Source organism: Cynoglossus semilaevis, chromosome 13 (assembly GCF_000523025.1).
Source record: "Cynoglossus semilaevis isolate Cse_v1.0 chromosome 13, Cse_v1.0, whole genome shotgun sequence".
In the NCBI taxonomy this organism is placed as follows: domain Eukaryota; kingdom Metazoa; phylum Chordata; class Actinopteri; order Pleuronectiformes; family Cynoglossidae; genus Cynoglossus; species Cynoglossus semilaevis.
The window spans coordinates 21,193,687-21,206,007 of NC_024319.1; the positions used below are offsets into that span (position 1 = coordinate 21,193,687).

General features: G+C 39.8%; 1 protein-coding gene across 3 annotated transcripts in view; it reads left to right on the forward strand.

The window, feature by feature from the left end:
- Positions 1–7,202, forward strand: part of crppa (CDP-L-ribitol pyrophosphorylase A) — a 35,227-nt gene extending 28,025 nt beyond the window's left edge. The window contains exons 12-14 of one of the 3 annotated variants that reach the window (XR_003051586.1): positions 1,275–1,411; positions 1,991–2,804; positions 6,944–7,202. The gene's annotated coding sequence lies outside the window, so the exon portion shown is untranslated. The remainder of the gene's footprint in view (positions 1–1,274; positions 1,412–1,990; positions 2,805–6,943) is intronic. The other 2 variants (XR_522558.3, XR_003051587.1) reach the window with 2 other exon arrangements.
- The last annotated feature ends 5,119 nt before the right edge of the window (positions 7,203–12,321 follow it).

Sequence of the window (12,321 nt, forward strand, 5' to 3'; positions counted from 1 at the left end):
GTGTAAAGGAAAAAAAAAAAAAAGAGGGAGAGGGGGGGAAAAATGAAACCGCTGAAGTTAGGAAGTATGGGCTGAAGAGGGTTAAAGAGGAAATGGAACTAAATACTGTAGGCAGAGAAGTGTTAGGACAAAGGAAAATAAATTTAAAAATGTAGGGAACGAGGCAAGGCTACTAAGAAAGATCCCTACAGATAGGCTTCACAAACCAGTAGGTGGCGCTATGCATATATACGTTTTCGTAACGAGGACGGGTCGGCCGGTATCAGCCGTTACTGCGGACCGGTAATACCGCACCATCCTTCAAGGATCATTAAATTTTCAACATAAAACATCCTTTTGGATTTTCTTCTGTTAGTATCAGAGTCTGAATGTTGTTTTAAAACATTGACAGATTATCTTTGACTGGAAAAAGTAAGGGGATATGACTGGATTCATTTGGATTGAAGTCTGTTAGTAAAACTGAAGTACGTTTTTTTCTCTCTGTCCCACTGCGGTCCGGTATCTAATGACCTGTGGACCGCCACTGGTCCCCGAACCGGGGGTTGAGAACCCTTGATTTAAACAACAACATTTTGTTCAGTTTGCTGATGTCTATCCAGGTAAAGGTATTGTTGCCCCCCCTCCTCCTGCTCTGCCGCCCTCTCCTTTTCTACACTTTTATTTCTCATTCCCGTCGCTGCCGCTTCTGCCTGTGGAATTCAGCGCAGGGTTGAAGAAGTCTTGTCCACACATGTTCCGTTTCTTCATCGTGTTTTTCGACGTCGACACTCACATGAAGTCGGTCAGATTCTGAGTCCGGTCCAAACCTCACGGCCCGGTCAACATCTTTCAGTATCATCATCGTCGCCATCATCGTCTTCGTCATCCTCTGGGTTGACGTCTTCCTCCCCTCCGTCTGACGCCGTTGTGATAGTTTTATAGCCTGTTTTTCTGCTCAGACGCTGGAGGTTGCTTAAAAAAAAAAAAAAAAAAGCCCAAACTTCGTTTTCCAGTTTTTTCATCCTATTTTACATTTTCATCAGAAGTCGACTAAAGCCTCTTCAAACAGTGACACGCTCGGGTGGTATTTATGAAGCTACAACACGCTGTGATGGCCTCCTGCGGGCTGCCAAATCCAGATTCTGTCCAGATTGGAGCAAATCTGATTCAAACCACATTTGGAGCTGGATCTGACACGAAATTCAAATCAGATATGCGCATTCTTCGAGTCTGGACGCTGCCGCGACTCAATTCAGTCGTCAAGTGTCTTTTTGTGTCGTCGGTTTGTTTTTCAGACACTCTGATGTGGTCGTCGAAGTGTTTCCTGTGGAAAGTGCCGAGAGGATGAGAAGAAGAAGAAGAACGAATAAACAGCTTAGGATTAGCTGCAGTGTTAAAACTGTCGTCCGTGATAGTCATGGAATCACACAAGGTAACTACACCAGCTAAAATGGAAGTGCCAAATATTTAAAATTTTGTATTCCTAATTAAATTAAAATTAAATTTGACAGGGGGCGGGATGTGGGAGCAGATAGATGGAGAGTTCGTATGATCTAAGATAAATGACATGTAAAAGTCATGCATAACGCTAAAATGCTAAAATGCTTTTAGCTTTCCCTTACGCCATCTATTGGGGAAACATGGGTATTGCAGGGAAAAGGCAGAAGCATAATCACAATCCAAACCAATTATACAAATTTGGAAAGGTTTGGCGGACCGTATTACAAAGCCGAACGGGCCACGTCCAGCCCCCGGGCCTTAGTTTGCCCATAACTGAACTAGCCTTCAAAATTTTTTTTTCGAGTAATATTTGTGTATAAATACTGAAGCTGACTTTTACCTCGACTTTTATTTGTTTTTGACCTTTGTCCAAAGTCAGGGTTGTAAGGTTGTATTTTGTCAATTTTTCAAAAAAAAAAGTTCGATAATTTTGCGGTTCGTAGCATTGTTGGTTCAATTTAATAGTTTTTTTTTAAATTTTTTTATTTTTTTTGTGCTTATGTTTGCTGAGAATGTAATTGGCCGTTGTGGATCTGACCCGACCTCCGCTCCAGCTCCGTCCTCCGCTGGTTTCCGTCCTTAAATGTCTGTCCGAAACCACAAGCCTTCAGCGGACCCTGCACTTTCCATAGATCTGTGCGTTCTCTTTTTTCTTCCTAACGTCTTCATTACTCCGCTCTTTTTTTTTTGTTGTTGGGTGTAACAGGATACCACACTGACCACCACTGAGGTCATTTCCTCCGTATGAAAAACAGATATTGTGCCTTTCGCCGCAGTAGAAAAAAGGGCAGCGCTATTTGCCAGATTGGAGCCCTGAGCTGCCAGATTGGGGACCAGGCTAATCTAATTACAGACTATAGAGAAAGAGGCCCCGAGGGGCCCCCGTTCAGGACGGGGTGACGGTTGAGGAGCGTGGACTGCTTCTCCCTCCTGATTTTTTTTTTTTTTTAAACTACGCACCGCAAAATACAATGTGGTAATGTCTGCGGGCTTAATTCTTCCGGAGAGCGAGAGAGAGAAGTAGAGAGAGGAAGAAAGATAGTGGGAGGATGATTTATGTCCTGTTGTGAAGACGCAGAAAATAAATCCAGCGACTCAGTGCGCACGTAGGGAAACAGGCCGTAAAGTAAGGGAGCGGGGATCAATTCTCAACCGTCTTATTTTTCCCCCCCGTCTGAAAAAAACCCTCAAATGAGCTCAAATCTCCTCCCATGTCAAAACTAATCTCTTTGTTTTATATCTGCAGCGTGTTTTTACGATACAGGTCCCGCTCTCCAGAGGGGGGGGGGCGGGGCCGCACGGGGGCTCCCGTCACGACAGTGTAGGTAAGGCTCTCTGGTGGGAACTGTTGCTGCTGATAATTGGGTTTTTAAACAGCGCGTGTGTGTGGGCGGGGGGGTGGGGGGGAGGCAACGCTGTGGGTGAGCTGTCTGTCTGAGACGTGTCTTTGTTAGATTTCAACTGATCGGATGGAATTAGAGCCGTGTCCTCATTCAGGGTCTGTGGAATTCATCAGGTCAGTATCAGAGTCTGAATGACCTGTTGTTTTGAAACATTGTCAGATTATCTTTGAATGAAAAACAGTAAAGGGATATGACTGGATTCTTTTGGAATGAAGTCTGTTAGTAAAACTGTGTCGGGCCGGTAGCAGATGACCTACGGACCGTCACTGGTCCCCGGACCAGAGGTTGGGAATCCCTGCCCTAAATAGTGAATTATTGTATATGTTGGATAGAATACGAATGATGTCATCTTTGTTAGCACTAACGGTGTATGACGCTTTGTTGAGAACTTCCTCCGTGGGGTGGGACATAGATCTGTGATGTTAATTTATTTTAATTTGAACAGCCCCAGTAAACTTGGTCATGATTTTGACTAATTTGATTTTTCAAAACTTCCAGTTATGCGAGAGCAAACCAAGGCCCGGGGGCCGGATGCGGCCCATTCGGCTTTGTAATCCGGCCCGCCGAATTTTTCCAAATTATAAAATTGGTTTGTATTGTGATTCTATTTCTGCCTTTTCCCTGCAATGCCCACATTTCCCTATAGATGGCGTATAGAAGGCTAAAAGCATATTAGCATTTTAGCCTTTATGCATGACTTTTACATGTCATTTATCTTCAGTTCACACCAACACTCTATCTATCTGCTCCTGACCCTAACCCTACTGTTCAATTTTAGGACCAATTGTGGCCCACGGGTCACAAACTTTGCCCACAGACACACACACACACACACACACACATTCTTTCTGCGGTGATTATGTCAGTGTGAGACCGGACCCGGATCAGTTTCAGGCTATGTTAAGAAGATCTGCTGTCGATGAGAAAAATCATCACTATGTTCATGTGTGACTGTGATACTTGGCTGCTGAGATGGTGAATCTGGAGACGTCCACTCAGAGCAGCGTCCAGGTCAGGAAGTGTTTAGAGCAGGCGTGGGCAAACGTTTTGACTCGCGGGCCGCAATAGGTCTTAAGGACAAAATTTGGGAACTAAGATAAATGAGATAAGTAAAAGTCATGGATAAATGCTAAAAAAGCTAAAATGCTTTTAGCTTTCTCTGTGCCAAAAAAAAATGTGGGCATTGCAGGGTAAAGGCAGAAGTATAATCACAATACAAACCAATTATATAATTTGATCAAGTTTGGCGGGCCGGATTACAAAGCTAAACGGGCCGCATCTGGCCCCCGGGCCTTAGTTTGCCCAGAGCGAAAACGTCCTGTCAGTATTTATTAGTGTTTATTTAGATTAGGCAAAAATAAATTATAAGGATGAGATAAAATGTTCTCTAATGTATCTGAAATTTAGCCAATAATTAAGATAAAAAGCTAAAGAGCATAAAAACAGCTAAAATTTGGCAAGGGCTCATTTAAAGTCAATTGAATCTAAATACGGCAAAAATATTTTGCGGAAGACAGAAAGTTGCTAATGCAGCATAAAAAAAAAAAATTTAACCAATTAGTTGATGAATAAAACAAGTTGTTGAAATGAGTTCGTAAATTCGTAAAATAAATGTTAATGTAAATATGCTACGTACTTAATAAAATAGTAAGATACAATTCAAGCTGAATCAAAATATATGAAAACAAATAGCGGTTCAAGTTGTATCACTAAAAATACAAAAACCTATTTTTATGAATAAATAAAAAAAATATAAATTAGCTAATATAATCAGCTGGCCGTCCGATCCGGCCTGCAACTGGATTTCAAAATAAACATTGAATAATAATTAGACAAAAAAAATTTGATTTTTATTTCATTGCCCGGTCCCCCAGTTGTCTGACAAACATAGTCGGTGACCTCTGACCTACTTGTTGAGACATGCATATTGGCCACCAGGTGTCACCTAATCCTACACAATGTGCCTCGTGTGACCACAGTTCCTCCCTGATTGGATTGGAACCAGACACTAAAATGTTATGCACTGTGAGAGTTTTTCTCATCAACACACACATCCATTAACACTCAGCTAACGATGATTCAGGACATTTGCTTTTTCTCATTAGCCTCACGGTGACGTCACCGCACGTCCTGCAGGGAAAACTCATTTTCACATTCTGTAGGTACATCACGCTCCAAGGCTTTTTTTTTTTCACCCCCACCATGTTCTCCTACTCATCCTGCTCCGGTTCTTCCTCCTCCTCCTCCTCCTCCTCTTCTTCTTTCTGTCAGCAAATAATTCTGTCTTGTTGTGATTAAAGTCACCAGATGCTTCAAACCCGAGGAAAAAAAAAAAAAAAGTCCTGTAAAACTCACTGCTCTTTTCCTTTGTTGTGGAGAAAAAGCAGGAATATTAGCCTTATTACATCACACTGTGTTTGCGTGTCTATGTATGTGTGTGCATGTGTGTGTGTGTGTGTGTGTGTGTGTGTGTGTTTACAATGAAGCCTTGACTGATGTGGATGAGATTTATGACTTATTTACTCTCTGGGTTTTTCCCCGCTACACTCTCTGATCACTTTTGACGCCTGGTGCCAGAACCACCATGTGAAGGCAGGGTGTAAACATGAAAAGGGCCCGAGCTGGACGCCAAGAGTCCAGTGTGTGTGTGTGTGTGTGTGTGTGTGTGTGTTTTGTGTAATCAAAGTAATATTAGGACCAATCCAGCGGAAGATTAACAGCCTCACAGATGAACAAAACACCTCGTTTGGACAGAAAGTGGACGGAGAACTTTGTGGTTTACACCCACTCCTGTTACTCTAATCCCAGATTTTCCTTGCAGTCTTACAAAAAAAACAAAAAAAAAAAAAACCGAGTCGTTGAATTAATTCAGCGATGTCTGACAGTGACCTAAAGCCTCGCACGCGCTCTTCACTCTGGTCTTGTCAGAGTGACGCTGCTCTGCAGCTAAAAGCCAGTGAGGGAGGACAGGACCAAATGGACCAAATGTGTTTTCACACAACGCAGAGATGAATCATACGCAGGTCTGGCAGTCAGCAGTTTCCAAACAAAAACAGTTAGAGGAAAACAAATTCTGATTTAAAGGAGGTTAAGATATTTAGATTTGAAAGCGGTGGGAATGTGCTGATGTTAATTCTTAATCAAGTCAAGATTTTGGACAGAAAGATGCTGAAAAAAAAAAGTATATTTTTCCTATAACTTCATAAATTCAGTGATGAAATTGAAATATGGACGTTAATTTTGATATCTTCACTCTGGTCCTGTCAGAGTGACGGTGCTCTGCAGCTCCGGTTTGTCTAAAAGCCAGTGAGGGAGGACAGGACCAAATGGACCAAATGTGTTTTCACACAACGCAGAGATGAATCATACGCAGGTCTGGCAGTCAGCAGTTTCCAAACAAAAACAGTTAGAGGAAAACAAATTCTGATTTAAAGGAGGTTAAGATATTTAGATTTGAAAGCGGTGGGAATGTGCTGATGTTAATTCTTAATCAAGTCAAGATTTTGGACAGAAAGATGCTGAAAAAAAAAAGTATATTTTTCCTATAACTTCATAAATTCAGTGATGAAATTGAAATATGGACGTTAATTTTGATAATCTAATCTCTCTGGACTATTAGTCGTACCAGCCAAATGAAAAGAAGTGACTTACAGGAGTAGCAGATACTGCTACACGAGCCTAGAGTGCCCTCTAGTGGCTGGCAGTGTGGAAATAGCAAACATGTACATTTTTTCAGTGGTACAGGAGTAGAAGATACTGCTACACAAGCTTAGAGTGCCCTCTAGTGGCTGTCAGTGTGAAAATAACGAACGTGAAATAATTTTTTTTAATTTTATTATTTTAGTGACACTTATAGTCCAGATAAAACGGTACTCATTTTGTAACTTGTCCATTCTGGCACTTAAGATCTCTCTTTTTGTTTAGTTTTTTTCTATAATTTTTAAAGGCACTGGAGCAAAAACAAAGTTGTATCAGGGCTAAAAGGCTTGAAAAAAGAAAAGATACATTTTAAAAGACAAACTATTTTCCTTCATTTATCCTTTACTGCTGCCTCCTTATAGGTTCAAGGGATGGTTGAGAGGTTAAAGCAGAGGAGCAAGACTAAGAGGAGGCCCAAAAATCACCTATGGCCAGTAACTCCGCCCCCCTCCTCCCCCCAGTACTGAGCAGAACACCACCAGGTAGGAGAAGACCACACAGCAGCTCCTCCACCAGGCTGTGGCTGGAATACACACAGTAGTCAATGAGTACAATCACAGTTACATTTTCAGAACCTGAGGATAACCTTATGACCCCGACCCTCTCCAGTTTTTATTAATAGTTGATAAAAAAAAAAAATCAGTTAGATTTAGAAAAAAACCAAACATAATTACCTTACATAATAAACAGTGTTGGCAAAAATATATCATAATTTATATTAAACATTTTATTATTAATTAAAAATTAATTCAATTTATATATTTTTAGTCTTTGTTGTAAGTTTTGTTTTAATAAATTGGACCACTGATGATCCCTACATATTTTTAATGCAATTAGAGGAATATTTTATATTTTTTCAGTTTCAATTAATTTCAATACACACATGTTTTCATCTTTTAATAAAATTGTTTTATTTTTCTCTTTTTTTTCCATCTTAAAAAACCCATATAAATAATAAATAATAAATAACCAGTGTAACATACCAATATATTTGGTTTAATTTCTGGTTTGTTTTACATTCATATTTAATGGGAAAAAAACCAAGAAACATATATTTAACCAGCTTATCTCCACTGTTAGACTTTAAACCACTTTATTCTTCATATTTAATTCCAGAACTAACTAACAAAACTAATGAAGGTACTGGTATTGCATAGGCGTCTACACCGAGGCCCACGGAGATGGAGTTTTAAACGGTAAAATCAACTAGAAAAACACTTCTGAATTCACTAATGAAGACGGCGATGTTTACAGAACCGCCGTGTGCCGTGATGTAAAACATTTCCGTTATGAGGTTTCTTAGGTTAGCGCTTCGCTGCGAAAGACACCTGAACTATCCCTTTAAGCCTTGTGTCCTCATTTGGAGCCCCAGAGTCCTGTGGGGTCATGCGAGGTTGGCTTCCGTCCAACAGGAAGTTCCACCTCCTCCTCTTCCTCCTCCTTTTGTTTTAATGAAGCCCCTGGGAAGTTCTGGAAAGCCCTGGAACTGAACAAGGTCCATCTCATTCCAAACCACCACCGACGCCGCCTCCTCCTCAGTCCCACTGAGATTCAAGAACCAAACCCTGCTCGGCTCAGTACTTAAACCTCGTCCCTCCGTCCCGTCACCACGGCAACCACAAACAGGACGGGGTTCCTGCCGCAGAGAAGAAGCGAGTCGATGATTTAACCAGATGTTAAAAAATATTCAGCCCTCGACTGTTTTTATATTACCTACATTGAGACTCTGTGTGGATTTGAACGCCGTTATACATCGCCAGAGCCGCGTTCTTTACTTTTATTCATGTATGTTTGCATGTTAGTGCTATACCAGTAGTAAAAATATATAAATATATATGTTGTGTATAATATTAGCAAACAGAAATTACTTCAATTTGGAAAAAACCCAAAATTTTAAGACGATGGTTTCCAGATAGGATCATCATCAGATAATATTTCACAGATCATTTATTTGCTATAAAATGTATTTGCTATACAATTTGCTATTTTATAGTGATGGCATTTCTATATATTTACAAACTAGAGAGATGGAAGTGTAACAAATCTATAGATTAGCTACCAGCTAGCCCCATAAAATATGAAAAAAATACTACTTAAATACTACCAAAAACTAGTTTAAAAAAACTGAAAAAATTATACAAAAAAAAACAACTAAAAATAACTAAAGTTTACCTCGATGTTTGCCAAACATGTTTAAAGCTATTGTAAAATCACCAGGAAAGACACAAGAGGACAAATAAAATGTCAGTGAAGATTTAGCAAAAATTCAGAGATAAACACATATTGTAATGACAAATTTTGCTATTTAATAATAATGGCAATTTGCAAACTAGAGAGATAGAAGTGTAACAAAACTATAGATTAGCTACCAGTTAGCCCCATAAAATAAAATAAAAACTACTTAAATACTTTCAAAAACCTAGTTTAAAAAACTGAAAAAATTACAAAAAATAAATAAATAATAAAAAAATAAAAAACAAACAAATAAAAAAAAAACTAAAAATGACTAAAGTTTACCTCGCCGTTTGCCAAAACATTTAAACGTTTAAAGCTATTGCAAAAATTCAATGAAAGACACAATAAGATTTACTTTGCTATTTAATAATAAGGTCATTTTTTATATTTGTAAACTAGAGCGATAAAAATGGTACAAAACTATAGGTTAGCTACCAGTTAGCCCCACATAGTAAAAGTTACAAGACAACTAAAGGGAAAAATATGAAAAAAAAAAAACTTAAAATGACTGGCGAACATCAAGCTAATGAAAGATTACCTTGATATTCGCCAAACATGTTTAAAGCTATTGCAAAATTCTGAGGAAAAACACAATAAGACAAATAAAATACAAGTCCAGGTTTAGCCAGAATCTATATTAAATACAGTTGAAACATAGACCGTAGGCCAAGAGCAGCTAAGTTTTAGCCAAAAGAAAACCACATTTGACCAAATTTCTTCTTGTCCATACTCTCCTTAGACATAATTCAACAGAGCAAAAATGTGATTTCTTCCCCTGGTTCTGAGGTAAAAACACTCAGAGGCCCTCAGCTGGCTGTAGGTGTCAAATCATAAAATCCAGGAAATTACTGACACGCCATAAAACAGCAGACACTGCGTGGGCGTCGTGACAGAAGGAGAGTTTGTCTTCATACAGAGCCGCCTCTGCATCCTCCCATTGTCCACCCCCATGCGTCATGTCCACACCTCTGGCTGAAGACCACGGCAGAGGCCTCCTCTCCAAAAGAAGACGGCATGGGATTGTTCTGCGTTACAGTCGAGGGAAATGCTCCGCGGCTCTGAAGCTTCCCACCGCCAGATGAGCCAAAAATCCCCAAAATACAACTCTCAGGAGGCAACGCCGTTGACCCCGAAAATGCAGAGGTCACCCGGCCTCTGTTGGACCAGAACTAAATCTGAGTGACACACAGCAGCAATAACAGACGGCCATAAAGACTAGAAAACTGGAGCGGGAGACCTGCTTGTTTGTTTGTGGGCAGATTATTGTCAAAGCCAAAAGTATGACGTTAGTGGGAAAACTTCACAGAAAGGGACTGGAATTTCTTCAGGTCCATCAGAAGATGGAAATAAAAAAAGTGTTACATTTGGTATGCAGTTGCAGGGCGCTCAAAACTCCCAGTTAAATCTTGAAACTTGTAACAAAATTACAAAATCGTGCTTTTTTTTTTTACAACCACATGTTTGGGAGTGTGAAATCTTCCAGGTCCTACTCTGTCATGGCTAAAATGATTGAGAAAAACACCGCAGCTGCACGGACCATCTCCCCATACTCCTCCTTCACAAGCCAGCAGAGGTCGCTGTTCTACTATTGTGACCTTGTAGAGGTCCTGTAGGTAGCAGAACCTGTAGGGCACGGCTAGCGGTTGAGCTTCGTTTGGTTTTATTTCTCATCTTTGTAAAGGCGAAGAATTTTAATTATGTTCACAGTTTGAAAACTCGATTTTTTTTGCCAAAATTATAATTTATAATAATTATTTCGGGTGTCCATAATATATTAACGTTTTGCCAATAACCGATATGTCGATATTGTCCAAACACCTCATGTCCGATTCCGATATCGACTGATACTGATTTAGGCCTGGTAATATTTATTTATTTATCTGTACAAACCACTGTATGAGTATGCTGAGTAGTTGCAATGCTGCCATCTAGTGACTTTCACTTTCACATACAGGTGTTTATCCCCAAAACTATTTTTAGGTCACACATCATTTGGTGAAACCCAGGCATTTGCGTTATCGAGTTTTCATTATCGGAAGGAAAGAGTGACGAATCTTACAGATAGCTGATTAGCTAATATGCTAATATCGGGCCGATAATATCGGTTGGCCGATATTATATTAATATAAATTATATACATTATTATAATATTATAAAAATATCAAGATATTAATATAATTTATGCATATTAAAATATATAATATATATGCAATATATATAAATATATTTAATATATAATATATATTTCTTCTAATATTTTCAAGCTCATTATCCTATTGTGAAAGAGTTTCACAATTATTTGATTAATGAGCTTATGTTCCTGTCTCAGTATTTGTCACTGAAATTTGTGTGATTTTAGAGTCAAAGGTAAAATAATATGAAATAATTCCAACTCACTAACGTATTGAATCGTGGAGGTCTTTTTGCGCTGTGTACAATGGCAGTTTGAGTTAACTTCATATCTTTGACTATCCTTAACTTTAATGATTAAAAAAAGGCCGCAAATGTAAATGTACTTCTACTTTAAACTCTTGGGAATCTTCCAGAAAACCCTCAGGATCCTAAAGAGAGGCTGTTAATGCAACGCTGCACCACCGGTCCGTTTTTTTTTTTGTGTCAGGATGGAGCAGGAAGCTGGGCGGTTGGAGCTGCGGGGTTTTGTTTTGAATGTCTCTTGGATGCTCAGAAGATGTAGTTGGAGAAATAAAAATCTCTAATGGTCTCAGTTAGGCCTGGACTGGTTCCCGCTGCCTCTACCCTCGGTGACGAGGGTGTAAAACGATGAAATAGGTGCGTACAGATTTAGTCTGGGAGGAAGCGGGACTATGGCGCTGCGGTCGGCCAGAGCCGTCTCTGGGTCTCTGGCACCGGCAGTGGGTGTAAATGGAGGTTTTAGTGTGACAGAGATGACCCGGGGCTGTTGGAGGTGTGGTCCTGACTCTGCTCAACATCACACGCTTCGACGCCGGCACCAGCGCCTCGGAGCTGGAGCCGAGGGAAGGGAAAAGCCGTCACACCGAGCGAATCCAACCAACCATTATAGCTGATGATGTCACCGCAGATGTCCACAGCCATTAGTTAGGCATAAAATGGCCACTGAAGAGCAGGAAGTGAAGCCATTAGCAGAGAAGAACAGACTCCAGGGTCATCAAAGTTGGAGTTAGGATTTTTCTTAGTTTTTAAAAAAAGAGAAGCAGCTGGTTTTCATTTAGAGGCCAATCAATGTGGAAGTAATTCACTGTAGAATAAAGTGGGATGAAAATCTTGTTAAATACAAGTTTGTTGAGGTATTGTAATATAATTCCGCTACCTTTACGCAAGTTTTTAATTCCATGTGTTTTTGCCAGATATTGTTTATTGTTAGTTAAATGCATTTCTTCTATCTATCTATCTATCATCCATCCATCCATCTATCCATCCACCCATCCATCATCTATCTATCATCCATCCACCCATCCATCTATCTATCATCCATCCATCCTTCTATCCATCCATCCGTCCATCT